We start from the raw sequence: 8,226 nt of genomic DNA, 5'->3' as shown, positions 1-8,226 counted from the left end.
ATGCCTGATGCCTGTAATCCCAGCACTTGGAAGGCTGAGGCAGGAGGATCGCTGTGAGTTTGAGACCAACCTGGGCTACATAGTAAGTTCCAGAGCAGTCTGAACTACATAGTGTGACCCTGTCTCAAAAAATTAAAAAAAAAAAGAATACAGAAAGGTGGAAAAAAAACTTGTTCTCACTCCAGTGACAAGAAAAAGCCAGTTAATGTATAAAGCTATAATTTTTCTTTCCTTTTTTTTTTTTTTTTTGGTACCAGGGATTGAACTCAGGACCTTGCTGGTGGAACCACTGAGCTAAATCCCCAGCTTTTCTTCCTTTTAAGCAATGACAAAGTTTCTTTGAAAAAGCAAAAGTGAAGAGTGAGAGAGAAACTGGCTCTGCAGAGAGAGCTTAGGCCAAATAAAAGAAGAAAAAGCAAGATAAGAGAACACCCTGGAGGAAGTAGGGTGGGCTACAATGAGGAAAGTCACCATAGCCTAAAACCACAATTTTTGTTGAAGTTATGGAACAGAGATTACAAAACAACAAATTAGACCGAAATTGAAGGGAAGACAGGCACATCCAAGGAGAGAGAAATTCAAAGTCCAGTTTACCTGTGTAGTGGAAAAAAAAGATGAGACCACGATACAATGGGTAAGAAAATCAAGTATAATTTTAAATGAATTAGCTGGTCATAGTGGCACACACTTGTAATCCCAGCAATCTGGAAGTCTGAGGCAAGAGGACTACCAATTCAAGTTCAGCCTGCCTCAAAATAGTTAAAAAAGGTGTGGGGGGGGGGCTGAAGCTATATCAATCTCAAGTACTGAAAAAAGAAAAAAAGAATGACTATTGAATTGTAAACCTCTAAAGAAAAGGCAGTTACTCCCAAGGCAGGTGGGGCAGTGGAAAAGAAAAAATAAAAATAATAAAACAAAACCCCCTCTGTCTGGGAGAAGGTCAAGAAATTCTGACCAACACTATTAAAGGTGTCCTCCTCTTGGGGAAGACAGAATCATTCAGAAAGATCTACCCCCAAAACTCAAGGACACACTCTCATGAGGCTGAACTTGGATGACTGAGAACTTCCTTATTCCCCAGGACCAGGTTAGCAAGCACCTAGGAATAAGCAATGGCAGTCTGCCGCTGAGAGGGCAATGAACCACACACCAAGAAGAGCTAAAGCTGAGGTTAAAAGCATGAACTAAGAAAAAGCATCCCTTCCAGCAAAGTAAACCAGCCCTAAGTGCAAGGAGCCACCAGAGGAAAATGAAGGTGAGAGGTTCTGTACAGAAACCATAGAAACAACAAAACCCCAAACACAATTCTAATCCTAATGGACTCAAACTCTCATACCAAAAAACTAGCAAAAGAGACATACTGGCTTCCCAAAATAAATTCCTGTCTCCACTCTTCCACTGTCTGACAGTCAATAACAAACTATAAGCAACACAAAAAGAATAAGCAAAACCCACTATCAAAATGCAAAGTAATTGGGCCAGGCATGGTGGCGCATGCCTGTAATCCGAGCCCTAGGGAGGCTGAGGCAGGAGGATCACTGTGAGTTTGAGACCAGCCTGGGCTACATGGTGAGTTCCAGGTCAGTCTCAACTACATAGTGAAACCCTGTCTCAAAAAACAAAACAAAACAAATTTGATTTTGGGGTTTTTTTAGACAGAGTCTCACTAATAATTCAGGCTGGCCTCAAATTTGCAGAAACCTCCTGCTTTAGTCTCCCAAGTGCTGGGATTACAGGCGTGTGCCACCACACCTGGCAAAAGCTGTTTATTTTTAATTGCTTAGAAGATAATTGATGGCCAAAACAAAAACAGTAGCAACAGATTTATAGCACATGTAAAAGTAAAATACCTCATGACAATAGAATAGGAAGGAAAAACTGGCAGAATACTTTTACAAGGTTCTAACATGTAAAATGATACAATATTATTTAAAGGCACGCTGTTAATAATTAAAGATTTACAGGACTGAAAGTATAACTCAGTGGCAGTGCACATGCCAAACATGCAACATGGATTCAATCCCTAGCATCACAAAAACAAATAAATATATACTTACATTGTAAAACTAAGGCAATCACAAAAAGAAAGCAAAAGAGTAGATGTAAATAATAAGCCAGCAATAGCGATAAAACAAAATCATGAATCAGGTATGGCCCATGCCTAAAGTCACAGCACTCTAGGTGGCTGAGGCAGGAAGACTGCAAGTCTGAGCCCAGTCTAGGCAATTTAGGGAGACTGTATCAAATTGAAAAATGAAAAAGAGCTAGTGACATAGCTCACTCTGAAAGCCCTAAGTTCAATTTCCATGTTGCAAGAAAAAAACAAAAAGCCCAAAATCATGAAAAATAATCCAAAAGTAGGCAGAAAAAGAGGAACAAAGGAACAAAGAATATACAGAATAGAAAAAACTAAAGTGGCAGATTTTTTTTGTTTTTTGCACCACCACGCCCAGCCTGATACTGTCTTTTACTTAGTGTGTTTAAATCATTTATATTTAATATAAGTGATGATATAATTAGATTAAAATCTGCTACTTTACACCGGGCGTGGTAGTGCCCAGCACTCAGGAAGCTGAGGCAGGAGGATTGCTGTGAGATGGAGACCAGCCTGGGCTACATAATGAGTTCCAGGTCAATCTCAACTACATAGTGATACCCTGTCTCAAAAAAAAAAAAGAGAGCATCAGATTAGGTTAAAAAGGCAAATTCCAGTCGCTCACCTATAGTCCCAGCTCTCACAAGGCTGAGGCAAGATGATCACTGTAAATTTGAGGCCAGCCTGGGCTACAAAGTAAATTAAAGGTCAGCCTGAACTACATAGCAGGACCCTATCTTTAAAAAAAAATCCCAATATGCAATCTATAAGAAACTTTAAATATAAAGACATATATCGATCACGACGGTACACACCTATAATCCCAGCACTTAGAAAGCAGAGGCAGAAGGATCACCATGAGTTTGAGACTATGGGGTCACACAGTGAGTTCAAGGCCAGTTTGAACTACATAGCAAGAACCTGTCTCTAAATAAATAAATAAATAAACATAAAGCAAGGACAGGTAAAAGGATGGAAAACGATAAACCATGCAAATAGTAACCAAAAGAAGGCTGGATCAGCTACTCAAGAGGCTGAAGTAAGAGGCTAACAAACTGAAACCCAGCTTTGGCAATTTAGTGAGACTCTATTTCAAAAATAAAATTGGGCCAGATGTGGTGGCATGCATTTGTAATCCTAGCACTAGGGAGGCTGAAGCAGGATTGCCACAAGTTCAAGGCCAGCATGGGCTATGTAGTTACTTCAAGGCCAGTCTGAATTACACAGTAATATCCTCTCAAAAAAAGGTAAAAAGGCAGGGGATATAACTTAATGACAGAGTATCCCTGGATTCAATCCCTAGTACCCACCTCCAATCCCCCTGAAAAAAAGAGACAAAGCTTTTTTTCCTCCAATTCTGGAAACTGAGGCCAGGGCCTGAGCGATGAGCTACATCCTCAGCCCTTTCTTTACTTTAAGACAGGGTCTGGCTAAATTAGCCAAGCTGTGGTGAAACTTGCCATCCTCCTTCCTCAGCTTCTTAGACGGCTGGGATTACAGGTATGTGCCATCATGCCCGGCTTGCTTTAGATTTAACATCAGACATTTTCTGCCACAGTACTTATTTACTCTTCAGATATAGCTGATGAAAAAAAATGACAAAAAGCTATAAGACTACAGTAATGGTTTTGTTTTAATTCACTTGCATTTAATCAATCAAAACCATTCTACATACAGTCCCCCCAAAAGCAGTCTGCATCTAAGATACATTATCTATCTTGCCCTCATAGACAGATCTGCAGATCCTCTGCACCAATGAGAGGAAAGCTGATGATTCTAAGAGGCCATAATTAAGACAATACCTCATCTAGTAGCCTAGTATTGTGAGAGGGTCATCAAAATTCTACCAGATCGTAGTTCTGAGTCGACTATCCTTCAATTTTTTTTACAATCAATAAGAGAAATCAGTACAGGACAATCATACAGTAGCAATCTCTCAATTGAACACATTGAAATTTCTAAAATCACTGTTGACAGTGCAAAAAAAAAAAGGTTAAACCCTGCTTGTAAAGACACATTGCAGGAAGGTGGGGAAAAAGGAGTGCTTCCCTCCTGTGTCTGCTTTGTCCTTGGGCCACTATCACAGTAGGTAACCACTGCTTCAAGGAACCAGCCAGACTTTTGGTTTGGAGTTTCATCCCTAGTTGTAAGAACAAGTTGGCTTGTCTCATGATACCCACAGCTAGGACATTTTCCCTGTAATTATCAATTGTTGTTGTTTTATATTAATTAAAAGAGTGTCTTTGATCACTAGAGTTCCTCAGTGTTTTTTGTTGTTGTTGTTTTGTTGGGGTTTTTTGTTTTTGTTTTTGTTTTGAGACAGGGTCTCACTATGTAGTTGAGATCTGGAACTCACTATGTAGCCCAGGCTGGTCTCACCCACAGCAATCCTCCTACCTCAGCCTCCCGAGTGCTGGGATTACAGGTGTGTGCCACCACGCCCACCACGCCCAGCCTTAGTTCCTCAGTGTTGATTTCCACTGTGAGGTTCTTAAAACTTTCCCACTTCATAATAATGAAACAGTTTATGTTAGATTCCCTTTCCACATGAAACATTTGCAATTGAGACATTATATATGTTTTACTGTTTATAATAAAAATCTATACAGAGCAAAGAAAAAGAGACAATATAGAGTCTGGGAGTGTACTTTAGTGGTATAGCATATATTTTGCATGCTTGAGGCCTTGGGTTCAGTCCCCAAGACTACAAAAAAAATAAAAAGGCAAAGACATAGTGCAGCTTTTTAACATGTTTTTTATTTTTTGGTATGGGGATCAAACTCGAGACCTGGTGCTTACAAGGCAGTGGCAGAACCACTGAGCTAAATCCCCAGCCTTAATATATTTTTAATCCTATTTTTTAAACTCCACACCAAGTAAGAATTTACTAAAATTTCCTCATGAAAATTCAACCATAATACTGTCATATGAAAAATTTATTTAAGTATTCATTTATTTTGTTTTGTTTTTGAGACAAGTGTCAGGCTTGATCTGGTCATGAAATTATTAATGAATATGCTATTCAATTCCAAGCTACAGCAAACCGCAGCCCTCAGCAGAACACACAACAGATACAGGCTGTGCTGTTACTAAAGCACAAAGAACACAGAACAAGATGTTATAGAAGAGATAAGACTACAAAAGTACAGCACCACATCTTCCCTGTCTTGACTGCTGCATGGACCTCAACCACACATATTGGTACTGACCCCTGTATTTGACAGACGTGCCAGACTCTTCTCCCAACCCCCTATAAAGCTCCCTGCTTTTCCTCTGTTCATCACTGATCCACCTCTCTCCCTCAGTCAGTCCACCTCCACCCAGGTGAATAAAATCTGAGCCTCTTTGCTTTCCATTAGCCTGCTTGGGTGGTCTCATTACTCCAGGTAACTGTCACAAGATCTCACTATACAGTTTAGACTGGCTTCAAATTTGTAATGAACCTCCTACCTTGGTCTCCTGAGTGCTAGAATTAGAGGCATGTGCCACCACACCTGGCTATGTAAAATTTTTAGAAAAAACATCTATATCAATATTCAAGTACTTGCTACCTACCCTTTTCCATAGCTTTTGTTGTCTATTTCAGTAACCTCGGGCTGGGGATGTAGTTCAGTGGTACAGCACTTGCCTGACAAGTAGAAGGCCTGGGTTCAATCCCTAGTACTGTTAAAAAAAAAAAAAAATGCCAGCGTGGTGGCACACGCCTGTAATCCCAGCACTTAGGAGGCTGAGGCAGGAGAATCGCTGTGAGCTGGAGACTAGCCTGGGATATAGTGAGTAGTACTGTTAAAAAAAAAAAAAAATGCCAGCGTGGTGGCACACGCCTGTAATCCCAGCACTTAGGAGGCTGAGGCAGGAGAATCGCTGTGAGCTGGAGACTAGCCTGGGCTATATAGTGAGTTCCAAGTCAGTCTCAACTACATAGTGAGACCCTGTCTCAAAAAAAAAAAAGACAACAATAGATTTAGCTCAATGGTTCTACTCCGTGCCTCACAAGCAAGCACAAGGTCCAGAGTTTGATCCCCAGTACCAAAAAACATTAGCCTCATTGCAAGTATCTGGAGTTGTAGGGCCAGGGATTTAGCTCAGTTATGCCACTCCTACCTCACAAGTGCAAGGTCCTGAGTTCAATCCCGGGTACTGCAAAAAATAATTAATAATAACAATAATAAATAATGGAGCTGTTAATGGTGTGTAAGCCATTCTCCTTACTAGTATTATATTCATGTCATATACAATTAACTAAAATGCTTTATAAATCACAAAGTTCAAATAAAGCTAATAGAGAACACAACAATCATATTCGCCTGTCACAAAATAAGTGAAAAAAATCACTTTCATAAGCTGCTTCATCACAGACAGGTCAGGTACTGAGATGAAAATGAAGTCTCTATAGCAACAGCTAATTCCACTTGTCTGTTTTGGACATTTAATCTCTGCAACAAAGAGGTAATTTATTTAAAAAAAAAAAAAATGAATGTAGTAGGCCAGGGATTTAGCTCAGTGGCACCATGACTGCCTTGTAAGCACAAGTTCCTGAGTTCAATACCTAAAAAAAAAGAATGTAGTAAGCAGCAGAAATGATATTTTCCTTTGTAAAAATCTAAATTTTACATGCCCATTAGAGGCAGTTCTCAATTATTGAGATCCAGCATTGTCACAAGGGCACAAATGACTGAAGCAATCAGCTCAAACTTCATCAGAAAACTAGTCTGGCCATCTCAAATCATGAGAGTCTAGGCAGCTGACTCTCCTAACCCTCTTAAATCCTGGGAGCATTATTTGCATACATTTTGTAGAAACACCTCTACAATTTAGACTACAAAAAAGCACAGAGGTCAGTAAACAAAGAACAGAAGAAAAATAAGGGAAAGGGGAAGGAGAGGAAAAGGAGAGAGGGAAAGCAAAAAGAAGTTCCAGGGAGATCAGATTCATAACTGTTATACACTTTTAGTCTGCCATAAAAATATGTCCACAGCCAGATAAAGGAAGGAGGTAGAAGCAAAGGAAGATAAAAGAGAAAATCAGGCTTGTGGTTTTCCACGTGTGTCAGGAAAGAAAAATCAAACTTAATAACTCAACAGTCTGTGATCAAATTCAGGAAGCAAAAGCCAGCGGCATACCACCACAATGGGACAACGGTAATAACAGGCAGCCGGGGCCCCTCCAGGCAAAAAGAGGTGAAAATGACCTCAGGAAGTAGTCACAGGTTTAAATTGCTCCTCCTCCATCTTCAAATAAGGAAGCAGCTCTCAGAAATAAGGCACCAGATGGCTGAACATTCTGCTACAACGCCGCTGGATTAGCTGGCCTGGGCAGTGCCCCCCCCCACCCCAGGGCCAGGGCAGGCACTGAATTCTTTTTAACTGTGTCACTAAGCACATTGCCCAGTACCTGTAAGAGCTTCTCCACGACATCTGTTAAGTGAGATGTTGATTCCTATTTATACTGACCATTACACAACACAGTGACCAGCCTGTTGGCTTAGTGCTCCAGTGGAGAATTTTTGAAATGTTTTTCACAAGTATCTCCGGGTATTTATCACGAGATGGTTGAATGAGATAGAGGACATGGAAACGCTCAGAAGAACCACGATAAAGAGGATCAAGCAGCCTGTTCCTGAACTCCAATATCCCTGCACTCCAAGTCCTGACACCAGCAGACTGCAGCAGCCCCAGGAAGCTAAGTTCCTGCTTTGCACACGCAAGCCTTGCACCGTTGGCTGCGGTCACGCTCACAGGGTCGCTCGCTCCTCTCGCCCCTGGTTGTCCACTCTCAGTCTCACACTCAGTCTTACCTCCTCACTGTCTCCCACATCATCTCCTCCACTCTCACCATCTCCCGCACCCTCGGGCTCTCGCACACTCAACCGCCACCCTCATACCCACGGCTTCTCATACGATCTCCTTCACACTCAGGTTCTCACACATTCCCCAAGTCACTTCATACCCAAAGTTTTTTTTCTCTTCACACACGTGGTCTCCCCCACACTCACAAAGCCACCATCAGACCCCGGGTCGGTCTCTCTCTTTCACACACGCAATCTTTCTCACACTCGGTCGTTTTCTCGGGGTCTCCCGCATTCCTGAACTCATCCCCACATTCCCAGTCCCTCTTTCATTCCCAGCCTC

The sequence above is a fragment of the Fukomys damarensis genome, unplaced genomic scaffold (genome assembly GCF_012274545.1).
Source record: "Fukomys damarensis isolate Sample0158 unplaced genomic scaffold, DMR_v1.0_HiC HiC_scaffold_32, whole genome shotgun sequence".
NCBI classification, from domain to species: Eukaryota; Metazoa; Chordata; class Mammalia; order Rodentia; family Bathyergidae; genus Fukomys; species Fukomys damarensis.
This window is presented reverse-complemented; position numbering follows the sequence as displayed.